The sequence below is a fragment of the Sciurus vulgaris genome (assembly GCF_902686455.1).
Source record: "Sciurus vulgaris genome assembly, chromosome: 12".
In the NCBI taxonomy this organism is placed as follows: Eukaryota; Metazoa; Chordata; class Mammalia; order Rodentia; family Sciuridae; genus Sciurus; species Sciurus vulgaris.
The window spans coordinates 42267583-42282075 of record NC_136473.1 but is presented as its reverse complement, the minus strand read 5'-3'; the positions used below and the strand labels follow the sequence as shown (position 1 = coordinate 42282075).

General features: G+C 37.1%; 1 protein-coding gene and 1 long non-coding RNA gene across 22 annotated transcripts in view; one reads left to right on the top strand and one right to left on the bottom strand.

Moving 5' to 3' along the window:
- Window positions 1–14493, bottom strand: part of ARHGAP12 (Rho GTPase activating protein 12) — a 437561-nt gene that overhangs the window by 123196 nt on the left and 299872 nt on the right. The window lies entirely within an intron of this gene.
- The window catches only part of LOC306641053, a 78196-nt gene that overhangs the window by 2076 nt on the left and 61627 nt on the right, over window positions 1–14493 (top strand). Inside the window, exon 2 of the long non-coding RNA XR_013758006.1 lies at window positions 22–4031. This is a non-coding gene — a long non-coding RNA (uncharacterized lncRNA). The remainder of the gene's footprint in view (window positions 1–21; window positions 4032–14493) is intronic.

The following is a 14493-nucleotide window of genomic DNA, read 5'->3' as shown; positions in this document are numbered from 1 at the left end:
AATATATTTAAAAAAAAATAGTGTGGAGACTACAGATAAGAATGTACTGCACATTTCAAAAAAGTAAGAAGAAAGGATTTTTTGAATGTTTTCACCACAAAGAAATGATGTTTAAGTAGATATTTTTACCCTGATGTGAATATTATACTATACGCAAACACCACAGTAATCCATAAATATGTACAATTTTATGTGCCTATTAGATAAAAAAAAAGAGAACATTTATTCACCTAAGACTTACATGAATTATACCCTTGCCCAAACTTGCTTCACATTTTAGTTCAACAGGCTACACAAATGGGGCGAAATGGGGCCAATTCATCTCATGTCAAGAATGCTAAAAAACAGTTCTAATACTAATTAAGGTGTCTCACAGTGTACATTATGCTGGAGGAAGAACCAACACAGTAGGCCGTTTTCAAACTTTTCATTTTCCAGCTTCAGCACACACACACACACACAAACCTTTAAAACAGTCTGACCCAAACTACAGGAAATCTTTTCTTCCTCTTTCCATCCCTACTGGAGACAAGGTCTTTCACTTCTTGTCATTCTATTTTTGCACATTCAGGGTTTTCACATTTTTTTTTTTGGTACTAGACATTGAACCCCACCCAAGGGCACTTAACCACCGAGAAACGCCCCTAATCTCATTTGCATTTTATTAGAGACAGGGTCTTGCTGAGTTGCTGAGGCTGGCTTTGAACTCAAGATCCTCAGCCTCCCAAGTCTCTGGGATTACAGGCCTATGCCACCATTCCCAGCTGGTTTTCACATCTTGATTGTGGGAATGTGCCTTTATGTATAATAACTTTTGATATAACAACCTATTTCTAAGTCAGAAAATCTATAATACTTGGATATTACCATAGTTCATAATATTAGTATGTTACAACCAAAAAAATAGATTCTGTCTGGTTAAAAGACCACTTACTATATTAAATGACATAGATTTTTTTTAAAAAAACATTCACCTGCCACTGTAACTGTAAAGAGTCATTCTGTTAAATATCAAAGTATTTCACCAGACTTTAAAATATTCTATTTAAATTTAAAAATTAATTTATGTATTAATACATGTACATATACATATTTATATACTGGGGAGGATTTGACCCAGGGGTACACTACCACTGAACTACATCCTCAGTCCTCTTCCTCCTCTTTTTTTTTTTTTTTTTTCTGAGACAGGATCTTGCTAAGTAGCTCAGGCTACCCTCAAACTTATGATCCTCCTGCCTCAGCCTCCCAAGTCACTGAGAATACAGGCATGAACCACCATAACCAAAAATTTTATTATCATCAACAAGTAAGTCACTGATATTTTACTCCAAACATACTACATGAAGGGATTAGATTCTAAGGAGAACCATTTTGCAAGGCCCCAATGAAATGCCACTAAAGTGCATAACCCTTTCACCAGCACAGCAATTCTTGCTCCCAGAGGTGCTCCCTTACCCCTGCCTTTTGGGGAGAGGTGCTGGGGACCTTGCACATGCCAGATACTCATTTTACCACTTAGCTACACCCCCAGCCCCACCTTTGACTCTTAAAAATTACCTAGAACCCTGATGAGCATTTGTCCATGTAGGTTAGATCTACTGTGCCTTAGATTAGAAATTAAGAAATCATAAAATTATTAATTTACAAACCCATTACATATTAACACATACTTAGAAAAATGATAATTTCCCCCCCCCCCAAATATAACTGATATACATGGCATTACTTGTATTTTTACAGATGTCTTTATTGCCTGGATTCTCTGCTTCTACATTCAGTCTGTTGCAATATGCTGTTTGAGTTGAAGTACATAAAGAAACAATAGCCTTATGATGATATGTACATAGAGAGGGGAAAGGTATTCTAATTGCCTTTTCATATAATTATGTTTGTCTTCTCTGAAATGCCATCATACTTGACAGAAACTACCAAAATTGGTAGTTTCTTAAAGATTAGTTGCAATGTGGAATCTAAAATCATATTTACTTTGGCAGACTAAAATCCATGCACTGGTCATTTAAGAAATATTCATTCACTGAATTATGCTTATCTTCCAAATGCTGAGACATTTTATTACACAATATACCTTATCAAAAACAAAACTGAAACAAAACAACCCTTAATATCACCACTACTGTCATCAGAAAAATTGCAAGTGCATGGTAGCAAATTTTATTATTTGTAACAAAAGTTGATTGTTTTCTTTAAAGTGATGGACTTATTTTGCTCTTTTTTGAGAAAATGTTAAATGTTCTCATATGAATAACCAGTTTGTTGTGCTTTCAAGAAAAATTGGTGTTCTGTGTAAAAAGTGACTGGTCCAACTGAAGAATCAAACAAGAAGTCAAAATTATAATTGTTTTTAAGTACAATTAAAAAGGTATAAGCACTTGCCCTCTTAAACTAGGAATGTGAAACAGTTTTCTTCAATTACAAAAAAAAAATTATCCATCCTTAACTCACAAAGCAGTTATGAAGCAATCACATGTAAACACCCATTCTGGCTCTTTTTTTTTGGGGGGGGGGGGTGGCACGTGGGAGTAGGGGGTTGTCACTGGGGATTTAACCCAGGGGCACTTTACTACTGCACTACATCCCCAGCTTTTTTGTAGAAAGGTCTGTGACATCAATTTCTCTGATTTAGAAGCCTATTCTTGTAACTTCGTTAATGTACATAAAGTTACATTATTTTCCAAAAATCAGACCTTATGTGTCATATACCCTAGGCTTCAAAATAATTGTGATAAAATAATTTGTGTAGTCGTTCTGATTTAAACCATCTGTATGGCATTTACTGAAGCAATTGCTAAAGATATTCTATGCATACAGATGAGATTTTTCTCAACAAAAATGTTTCCACATCTGTTGTTTTTGTTGATATGACACCTAGATTAGCAAATTCTTCTCTATGAAGAAAACACAGAACATTTTTGATGTACATATTTTTTAATGACTCTATTGAAGATTATAACATCTTTTCAATTGCTATTCTATACTTATATATGCATGTTTGTATATATGCATATATGTACACAAATGTATACATACATGTATACACATAGATACAGTGAGAAATTTCTGATACTCCTAGTCAAATGACACTGTGACTTTAGTCTTTAAATGATATCGCAGGTATTTTTTTAAATCATAGGTTTTAGTGCATGAGTATTCCAGTCTATCAGAATGCGAAGGAAATTTATATGTAATTAGCTTTACATCTACAAAGAATCCTGAGATATAAACAGTATAGTCATTCCATACTCTACAAGATAAATATATCCCAATATATAATTGCACTATATGAACACATACTGTTTTGCTTTTCTTTTTTCTTTTTTTGGTGGGGTGGTAGGTACCAGGGATTGAACCCAAGTTTCTTTAACCACTGAGTCACATTCCCAGCCCTTTTCATTTTTTATTTTGAGACAAGGTCTCAATAAGTTGCTTAGGGTCTCACTAAATTTGCTGAGGATGGCCTTGAACTTTGCAATCCCCTCCTGCCTCAAGCTCCCAAGTTGTTGGGTTTACAGGCATGTGCCACAATGCCAAGCAAACATGTACTGTTTTTGCCTGCCTAGTATTCCCCTTTTTCAGGTACTAGCACCACCACCACTTCTTCCTGCTATGCCCCCCAAACTGATATGATTTCCAGTCACATTACTTTGCACATCTCACAACTTCTTTGTTAAGAAGACTGTCACAAAATACCATTTTGACAAATCTAATCACTAGACCTATCTACCAGAGTAAATGAACCAAAGATGATGACCAACATCTAAGCCAAGATGAGAAGTCCCTGCAAAGGATTGCACATAGAAATTTCAGGCCTTTCTTGGAGTAGTTTAGTGTGATTGCACAAACCTAGACACTTCAGTGGCTATACCCTGTGTGTTAGAGTTCTCAAGACAAACAGACCCAACAAAAGGAGAAAGGGAGGGAGGAAGGAAAGGATGGGAGAATGGAAGGAGAGAGAAAGTAATGTACACTGATGAATTTACATTTATTTTAAGGAACTGGCTCACATGATTGTAAAAGCTTGACAAATCCAAAATCTGCAGGGCAGTCAGCAGGATGAGATTCAGGGAAGATATGCCATTTGAGTCCAAAGGTTGTCAGCCAGCAGAATTCCTCCTTACTCAGAGGAGGTCAAATATTGTTCATCAAAGCTTTCAACTAACTGGATGAGATCCACTCACATTAGGGAGATTAATGTGATTTACTCGAAACCCATTGATTTACATGTTAATTGCATCCCAGAAACATCCAAAATAATGTACCAAACATTCTTAGCCAAGGTGATCTAAAAATTAACTATTACCAAGTTTATCTCTTGTCAACTGGAGATATCATATTAAGGCTGTTTTTTTAAAATGGGTGTTGCTTTCACTATAGAAAAGATGATTTACTACATTATTTGTTGTGAAAAGGTTAATGGCCCAGGTAGACAGAATCTTTGGCATTAAGGACTTTATAATCTGAAGAAAGACATACACAAATTCATTCAAAGAGAATTTTATTTTGTTGATCCTATTTTTGAGCACACAGGCCTCCTGGATCTTCAAACGTCCTATGGTGAACCAGAAGAAGCTTGGGAAATCTATTCTTTGCCAGTTCACTCACTCAGTAACTGGTGTCAATGACTGGATTGCTACAGAATAGGTATCATGTAAGAAGATGCGGACTTGTAAAGACAGAGTATTTGGCAAACAGCTACTTTGTCTGCCTACCACTTCAGAGTATCTACCACTGATCCAGCTTCTCTTCTAAATTTTCTTCTACTTGATCCTTTATGCCTAAATTTTCTGAAGTTTTATCATTTTTTATTCCAAGATTACTTTACCTAGACTACTCTCTTTATGACAATCTGGGTATCTCGATGCCTTGAAATTTTATTAAAATGATACAAATGTGCATTTTGAGAAAAGGCTTCATCATATTCATCAAATTGCAAGAGTCCTGTGCATTCTGATACACAATCAAACGAATCCAACAATTATTTTTCTTTCCCATTTTAGTTAAGTAGAAAAATTTGACAAGAAGATTACCCTAGGATGTGCCAACAGAAAACAGAATCTCCTACATTATTCAGGGAAGGAAAAGCAATAACAAGCTAAGTTTTAAAACTTCACAATTTTGCCTAAATGTGGCTTGCTAGTTACTTTGGGTACATGCTTAGATTATGCCTATGCATATTTACATTAACTTAAAACCCAAAACCAAATTAAAAATAACAAAAAAAAATAGTTTTTTTTTTTTACTCCCAGGGATTTTACTCATTAAAATATTATTGAAATTGTATTAATTTTTAATATAACCAATTCTTCACTATGTAGAGATGATGATCAATTTTGTGGATTAGTACAACTCTTTTTCTTTCCTTCTTTAGTATTTTCTAAGTGCAAATCAAAGGATAATTAAAAGAATGGAATGGAAATAAAATGCCAATCTATCCATATTAATACTAAGGTAACACTAAAGAACAATATAAAGACTGATGAGGAAAGGGTCAAGAACTAACAACTACTTCATTATTCTATCTGCAGATTTCACATTAAAACATTATACACAGGCAGGCATATATTAAGTATTCACTACAAATTCATTCAATTTCATACACATCTACTCATACTCCTTTTTTTCCCTCTTTAGTTAAAGTAAATGCCAGTTATGATTATGAGCTTTTCGCTTATTTTCTAAAGATTAAGTCCCCAGGTACACACACAGTGATTGTTGCAAAATAGTCGATTGGTTTTTGTTTGTTAGTTACTGGGGATTGAATCCAGGGTGCTTTACCACTGAGATACCTTCCCCCCTTTTTAATTTTATTTTGAGACAGGGTCTTGCTGAGTTGCTGAGTCTGATCTCTGCCTCAACCTGAATGGCTTAGATTATAGGCTTGAGCCATGTCCAGCAAATACTTTTGTTTTAAAGAACCAAGTACTGATAATACTAGCTAATGCATTCTGGGCATGGGGATTTAAAAACTCAGCATCTGGCAGTAATTTAGCTAGACAGCTTTCTAAAGCAAAGCCAGTGAATAGTACCTCTATCATTGCTTTAACTAATATTCTGCCAGTCACAAGATCACCTTCCTGAGTGATTTTACTAGCTCTGTGCAAATAATACATACACTACACAAAGTTTTACAAAAGCTAAGTAATCACTCCACTGTTTCCAAGACCATGAAAGGATTGGAGCTCACAAAAAGATCTATCAGCACTGAGTGAGGGTTTGGATAGAGAGGACATCACTAAGCTATAAATACACGAAGCCCATTTATACTTTTTTTTTTTTTAACTTTCATTTATTTATTTATTTATTTTCGTTAACTTTTTTTGACAGTGATTTTTTTAAAAAATTCTTTTCATACATGTATACAGGGTAATAATATCTGTCTTAATCTACCATCCTTCCCACCCCCACCCGCCCCTCCTGTCCCCTCTGTACAATTCAAAGTTCCTTCCTTCTTCTTATCCACCCCTCACTATGGATCAGCATCCGCTTATCAGAGAAAATCCATTTAAACTTGGTTCTAGATTCAGCACAATCTAGGAGGAAACAGATGTGGGAAAAGCTCTAACAAATTCTAAAACAAAAGTGGACTTTATACTTTATCCTGAATTAACCAGAAAATCCAGCTAATCTGGAAAAATCATATCCCTCAAGCATTCTTTTGGCTGAAATTTGATTTGTATAATAGATATTTTTTCAGTAGTCCTTGAAATGAAACTACATCTACATACACAGAATGATCATATTTTAAATATGTTTATGAGTACTTAAAACTTTTGTTTTTAAATACAACAAACATCTATATTAACAATACATACAATTTGAAAGACTAAAAGGACATATTTAAATGACTTCAATTAGAATCAAAGCTTAAATCTGTAACAAATCAGAGACCTGGTTTTGTAAGCCCATTATACTATAACAATACTTTAAAATGTCACTTGGTGAGATGTCCATAAATAAAATTTTCCAGTCCGGTACAGTGATGCTCACCTATAATGTCAGTAACTTGGGAGGCTGAGGCAAGATTGCAAGCCCAGGGCCAGCCTCAACAACTTAGTGAAATCCTATCTCAAAATAAAAAATAAAAATGCTGTGACTGTGGCTCAATGTTTAAGGACCCTGGATTCAAGTATCAATATCCCCCAAATACTTTGACTAAACATTTCTTGATTTATATTCATCATCATAAGCACTCATTACACTTAAAAAATAATGATTTAAGCTTTAGTGTTTGGCCTTCTTTGTGTGTGTGTGTGTACACCAGGGATTGAAACCAGAGTGTGTCTTAACTACTGAGCCACATTCCCAGCCCTTTTTACATTTTATTTAGAGACAGGGCCTCGCTAAATTGCTGAGGCTTGCAATCCTACTGCCTCAGCCTCCGGAGCCGCTGGGATAACAAAGGAAAACTACAGAGTGCAACTGAAGCTTATTATGGGAAGATACCTCACAGAAGCCAAAAACAAATAAGCTGTTAAGAGATCAAAAATATAATAATACTAAAAAACTGCTATTAAATACTTACTATAGGAGATCCAAGATGGCGGACTAGAGGGAGGCTGCGTTCCTTGTCGCTCCGCAACGCCGGATTCAAGCAGAGGATATCTGTTTCTCAGTGAGGCAGTTTTTGCTGCTTATCGATCCCCTGCTCTTTACCCCATTTGTCTGCTGTGATCACCTGCAGTCTGCCAGCATATCGACACCTTTTTTGAGAGCAGATTGCTCTCTATCAGGCACCTATCATCCGCCATTTGCCTGCCTCTCGCCTGTCCATCGCCTGCCTTACCCCTATCCACCACCCAACGGTCGAGGTTCACCTCCCCGATCGACCGACAGCCTCTAGCAGATTGATCGCAGACCTCCAGTGGAGAACCAGCTGCCTGCTGCTGCCTGGAAGTTCACTGTCACAGGACCTGCAGGTTTGATTACACGTGGCTAGCGCCATTTTGAGACAACAGCCAGGCCCTGCAGGACCCCTGGCTGGACTGACTGAGTCCCGTCTCCAGGATCCCTCAGCCCGACCGATCACTCCCTGCCTCTGGGGCCCTCACATTGACTGACTGCTCCCTGCCGCCAGGACCCCCAGACCAACTGACGGCGCCCTATCACCGGGAACCCAGACCAACTGATTGCACCCGGCCTCCTGGATCCCACAACCACACCAAACACACCCGAACTCCAGGACCCCTGCCGGACCAACTGCATCCTGTCTCCAGGACCTCCAGCTGACCACATCCACCCCTGAGCTGCAGCTCCCCATTTGCCAACATATTTGGAAGCCAGAACAGCCATCTTGGATAATCCTGGAAGCCATAGCTCCGACCTTCGGGTGGGGCAAATCCCATCCTGAGTCGCCTGCTGGAGGCTTGAAGCTCATTGTCAGGTACCTCTCATACATCAGGCTACTGAACACTGGGACGTTTCATTAGTATATGACTGTTATATAGTAGATTTTCTTTTTTCTCCTTTTAAAAAAAAATATTTAAGTTTTTATTTCTTTACATTTCTTGGTTTCTTTTCCCTCTGTTTACCTGTTCCCTCAGAGTTGCTTTCTCCCTTATTTACATGCTAACATCCGATTTCTTTTGATTACACTCTAACCCTTTCTATTTTCTAGAACTTCTGAATATTCTTTACTTATCCCATTAACAGCCATATTCTTCATCTCTCTGCATCCTCTTTGCCCTCCATCAGAAACTGCAGACATTTTTGTAAACCTGTTTGTTTTACCGAAGATTACATTTGACCTCATTTTGTTTATTATGGCAATTTTGTTATTGTCCCCATAGGGGCTATTTGGTCTAAGATTGCACAGTGTCTGATTTGGGCACTGCTAATATTGATCTCCCCTTAAAGAAAGGGTTTTGGAAACCTATAGGACCACTATAAGCCTATAGGGGGAAATCTGCAATACCCCAGATCTGCAGCGCTAGAGGGGAAGATACATGAACAACATGAAAAAACAAGGGAAGAAAATGATCCAAACAAATCTAGATTCTACAGTAATAGAATCCAATGACAATATGTTAGAAGAAATGTCAGAAAAGGACTTCAGATTATACATGATTAAGATGATTCGCGAAGCAAAGGACGAGATAAGAGAGCAAATGCAGGAAATCAATGATAATACCAATAAGCTGAAAGAGCAACTGCAGGAAGCAAAAGATCATTTCAACAAAGAGATAGAGATTCTCAAAAAAAAACAAACAAACAGAAATCCTTGAAATGAAGGAGACAATAAACCAAATAAAAAACTCAATGGAAAGCATCACCAACAGACTAGACCACTTGGAAGACAGAACCTCAGACAATGAGGACAAAATATTTAATCTTGAAAATAAAGTTGCCCAAACGGAGAAGATGGTAAGAAATCATGAACAGATTCTACAAGAACTATGGGACATCATGAAAAGACCAAATTTAAGAATTATTGGGATTGAGGAAGGCACAGAGATACAAACCAAAGGAATGAACAACCTATTCGATGAAATAATATCAGAAAATTTCCCAAACCTGAAGAATGAAATGGAAAATCAAATACAAGAGGCTTACAGAACACCAAATGCACAGAATCACAACAGATCCACACCAAGGCACATTATAATGAAAATGCCTAACATTCGAAATATAGGATTTTGAAGGCCGCGAGAGAAAAGCATCAGATTACATAAAGGGGGAGACCAATACGGATAGCAGCAGACTTCTCAACCAAGACTCTAAAAGCTAGAAGGGCCCGGACCAACATATTTCAAGCTCTGAAAGAACATGGTTGCCAACCAAGAATCCTATACCCAGCAAAACTAACCTTCAGATTTGAAGATGAAATAAACTCCTTCCATGATAAACAAAAGTTAAAAGAATTTACAAATAGAAAGCCTGCACTACAGAATGTTCTCAACAAAATATTCCATGAGGAGGAAATGAAAAACAACAATGGAGGTCAGCAAAGGGAGGAACTACCTTACAGAAAAACCACTCAAAGGAGAAACCAAGCCAACTTAAAAACTAAAAATAAGCCAAATGACTGGGAAAACAAATCATTTCCCAATAATAACCCTGAACGTTAATGGCCTAAACTCATCAATCAAAAGACATAGACTGGCAGAATGGATTAAAAAGAAAGACCCAACAATATGCTGCCTGTAAGAGACTCATCTCATAGAAAAAGACATCCACAGACTAAAGGTGAAAGGATGGGTAAAAACCTACCACGCACATGGACTCAATAAAAAAGCGGGGGTTTCCATCCTTACATCAGATAAAGTGGACTTCAAGCCAAAATTAGTCAGAAAGGATAAAGAAGGACATTTCATACTGCTTAAGGGAACCATAAATCAGGAAGATATAACGATAGTAAATATTTATGCCCCAAACAATAGTGTATCCCTGGACATCAAACAAATCCTTCTCAATTTCAAGAATCACATAGACCACAACACAATAATTCTGGGCGACTTTAACGCACCACTGTCACCACTAGATAGATCTTCCAAACAAAATCCAACCAAAGAAACCAATGAACTTAATAACACAATCAATAACCTAGACTTAATAGACAAAAATAGAATATTCCATCCATCAACAAGCGGATTCACTTTCTTCTCAGCAGCACATGGAACCTTCTCGAAAACAGACCATATGTTATGCCACAAAGCAGCCCTTAGGAAATGCAAAAACATAGAGATACTGCCTTGTGTTCTATCACATCATAATGGACTGAGAGTAGAAATCAATGACAAAGTAAAAAAAGGAAATTACTCCAACACTTGGAGACTAAATAATATGCTATTGAATGAAACATGGATAACAAAAAACATCAGGGAGGAGATTAAAAAATTCTTAGACGTCAATGAGAATGATGATACAACATATCAAAATCTCTGGGACACTATGAAAGCGGTACTAAGAGGAAAATTCATTGCATGGAGCGCATTCCAGAAAAGAATGAAAAGTCAACAATTAAATGACCTAACATTACAGCTCAAAGCCCTAGAAAAAGAAGAACAGAATAACAGCAAAAGTAGAAAACGGGAAATAATTAAAATCAGAACTGAAATCAATGAAAGTGAAACAAAAGAAACTAATCAAAAAATTGACATAACAAAAAGCTGGTTCTTTGAGAAAGTAAACAAAATAGATAAACCCTTAGCCACACTAACAAAGAGAAGGAGAGAGAAGACTCAAATTACTAAAATACATGATGCAAAGGGAAATATCACGACAGACACCACTGATATACAGAACATAATGAGAAGCTACTTTGAAAATCTGTATTCCAACAAAATAGAAAGTACCGAAGACATTGACAAATTTCTAGAGACATATGATCCTCCTAAACTGAACCAGGAGAACATACACAATTTAAACAGATCAATATCAAGCAATGAAATAGAAGAAGCCATTAAAAATCTACCATCCAAGAAAAGCCCAGGACCAGACGGATTCTCAGCCGAGTTCTACAAGACCTTCAAAGAAGAACTCATTCCAATACTTCTCAAAGTATTCCAGGAAATAGAAAAGGAGGGTAGCCTACTGAACTCATTCTATGAAGCTAATATCACCCTTGTACCCAAACCAGGAAAGACACATCAAGGAAAGAAAATTTTGACTAATATCCTTGATGAATATAGATGCCAAGATCCTTAACAAACTATTGGCAAACCGTATCCAAAAACATATTAAGAAAATTGTGCACCACGATCAAGTGGGGTTCATTCCTGGAACGCAAGGATGGTTCAACATTCGTAAATCAATAAACGTAATTCATCATATCAACAGACTTAAGGATAAGAATCATATGGTTATTTCAATTGACGCAGAAAAAGCGTTTGACAAAATACAACACCCCTTCATGTTCAAAACACTAGAAAAAATAGGGATAGTAGGAACATACCTGAACACTGTAAAGGCTATTTATGCTAAGCCCATGGCCAACATCATTCTTAATGGAGAAAAACTGAAACCATTCCCTTTAAAAACGGGAACAAGACAGGGATGTCCTCTTTCACCACTTCTATTCAACATTGTCCTTGAAACTCTAGCCAGAGCAATTAGGCAGACTAAAGAAATTAAAGGGATAGGAACAGGAAAAGTGGAACTTAAGCTGTCACTATTTGTGGATGACATGATTCTATATTTAGAGGATCCAAAAACCTCCTCCAATGAATTCAGCAAAATAGCAGGCTATAAAATCAACACGTATAAATCTACAGCATTTTTATACGCAAGCGATGAAACAGCTGAAAGGGAAATGAGGAAAACAACTCCATTTGCAATAGCCTTAAAAAAAATAAAATACTTGGGTATCAATCTAACCAAAGAGGTAAAAGATCTCTACAATGAAAACTACAAAACACTGAAGAAAGAAATTAAGGAAGACCTTGAAAGATGGAAAGATCTCCCATGTTCTTGGATAGGCAGAATTAATATTGTCAAAATGGCCATACTACCAAAAGTGCTATACAGATTCAATGCAATTCCAATTAAAATCCCAATGATGTACCTCACAGAAATAGAGCAAGCAATCATGAAATTCATCTGGAAGAATAAGAAACCCAGAACAGCTAAAGCAATCCTTAGCAGGAAGAATGAAACAGGGGTTCTCACAATACCAGAACTTCAACTATACTACAAAGCAATAGTAACAAAAACAGCATGGTATTGGCACCAAAATAGACAAGTAGATCAATGGTACAGAATAGAGGACACGGACACAAACCCAAATAAATACAATTTTCTCATACTAGACAAAGGTGCCAAAAATATGCAATGGAGAAAAAATAGCCTCTTCAACAAATGGTGCTGGGAGAATTGGAAATCCATATGCAACAGAATGAAACTAATACAACAAAGGCCTCAGTCACACCCCACCAACAAAGGCTGAGTGGGAACCTAGATTTCTACACTCATTATCCTATGACAAGATACCACCCACCACACCCCTACCAGGATAGTGTCAGAAGGAACCAGGAGAGTCATTGCCAGTGACTGACACAACATCTCCCCCAACCCTAACCCAACCCTAACCCTAACCCACACAGCAGCTGGTGACCATGGTAGAAGCTTAGACTTCCCCAATTGGGCAGGGAAGCACAGCCCCTCTTCTCACTGGGATAGTGTCAAAGAAGCACTAATGAGAAGTCAAAACTATTGTCACCACCCCATCCATGATGTCCGTGAAAGTCATGTCACCATTTAATGAGGCACTTCAGCTCCTACCATCCAGGAACTAACTTAGGACCAACTCACTCATCCAACAGTAAAGAGGAAACTTCCCTCTCTGCTATCAAACAACCTAACAGAAACAAAGTTGCCACTCCCTGCCCCCCTCCAGGTTCCTCATGGAACAGCTGGTTCACTATAAGGTTTAGTTTCATAATATGGTAAAAATGCCTGTTTCTATTAAAACTAAATTATATCATGAACAAAAAAAAAAAATCTTGAATGAAAAAACAATACATGCCAATTTCAAGATGACAGATATACTAAAATCAATACATAAATTTATTTGAAATGAACGAATAGCAAATCTCCTTAAAAAATAAGAAGTCGGGGCTGGGGATATAGCTCAGTTGGTAGAGTGCTTGCCTTGTAAGCACAACGCCCTGGGTTCAAATCCCCAGCACTGCAAAAAAAAAAAAAAGAAAACAAAAAATAAGAAGTCACAGCAAAAAAAAAATCAAAAAGGATATAATAAAAAAGAAACAAATGAAAATTTTATGACTGAAAAAAGGTATATTTAAAAATTCAAAGGGACTGGGATGTGACTCAGTGGTAGAGCACTTACCTGGCATGTGCAAAGCCCTGGGTTCCATCCTCAGCACCACCAAAAAAATTTCGCACACAAAAACTCAATAAGTGGGCCTGGGCACAATGATACATGCCCGTAATTCCATCGGTTCCAGAGGCTGAAGCAGGAGGATTGCAAGTTTGAGGCCACCTTCAGCAACTTGGGGAGGTCCTAAACAACTTAGTGAGACCCTGTTTTAAAAAAGGGGGGAGGGGGAGAGGGCTGGGGACGTAGCTCAGTAGTAAGCGCCTCTGGGTTCATTTCCAAGTATCCCCAACCCCCAAATACAAAAGAAAAGGAAAAGAAAAAAGAAAGAAAATGGAATTCAGTAAAACATAAAAGAATGACCAAATTAGGTCGTTAATGTGATCATGACCAAATGAAGTATATTCCAAGAAAGCTCAATGTTCAAAATCAATTTAACCCACCCCATTTAGGCTAAAAAAAAAAAAAAAGATACATGATCATATCAATGGGTGCAGAAATACCATTTGACAAAATCAACATTTATTCATGATTTAAGGAAAAAAACTCTCAAAAAACAGGAAAAGGGCTGGGATTGTGGCTCCACGATAGAGTGCTCATCTTGCATCTGTGAGGTGCTGGGTTCGATCCTTAGCACCACATAAAAATAAATAAATAAAATAGAGGTATTGTGTCCATCTATAACTAGAAAAAAAATACAT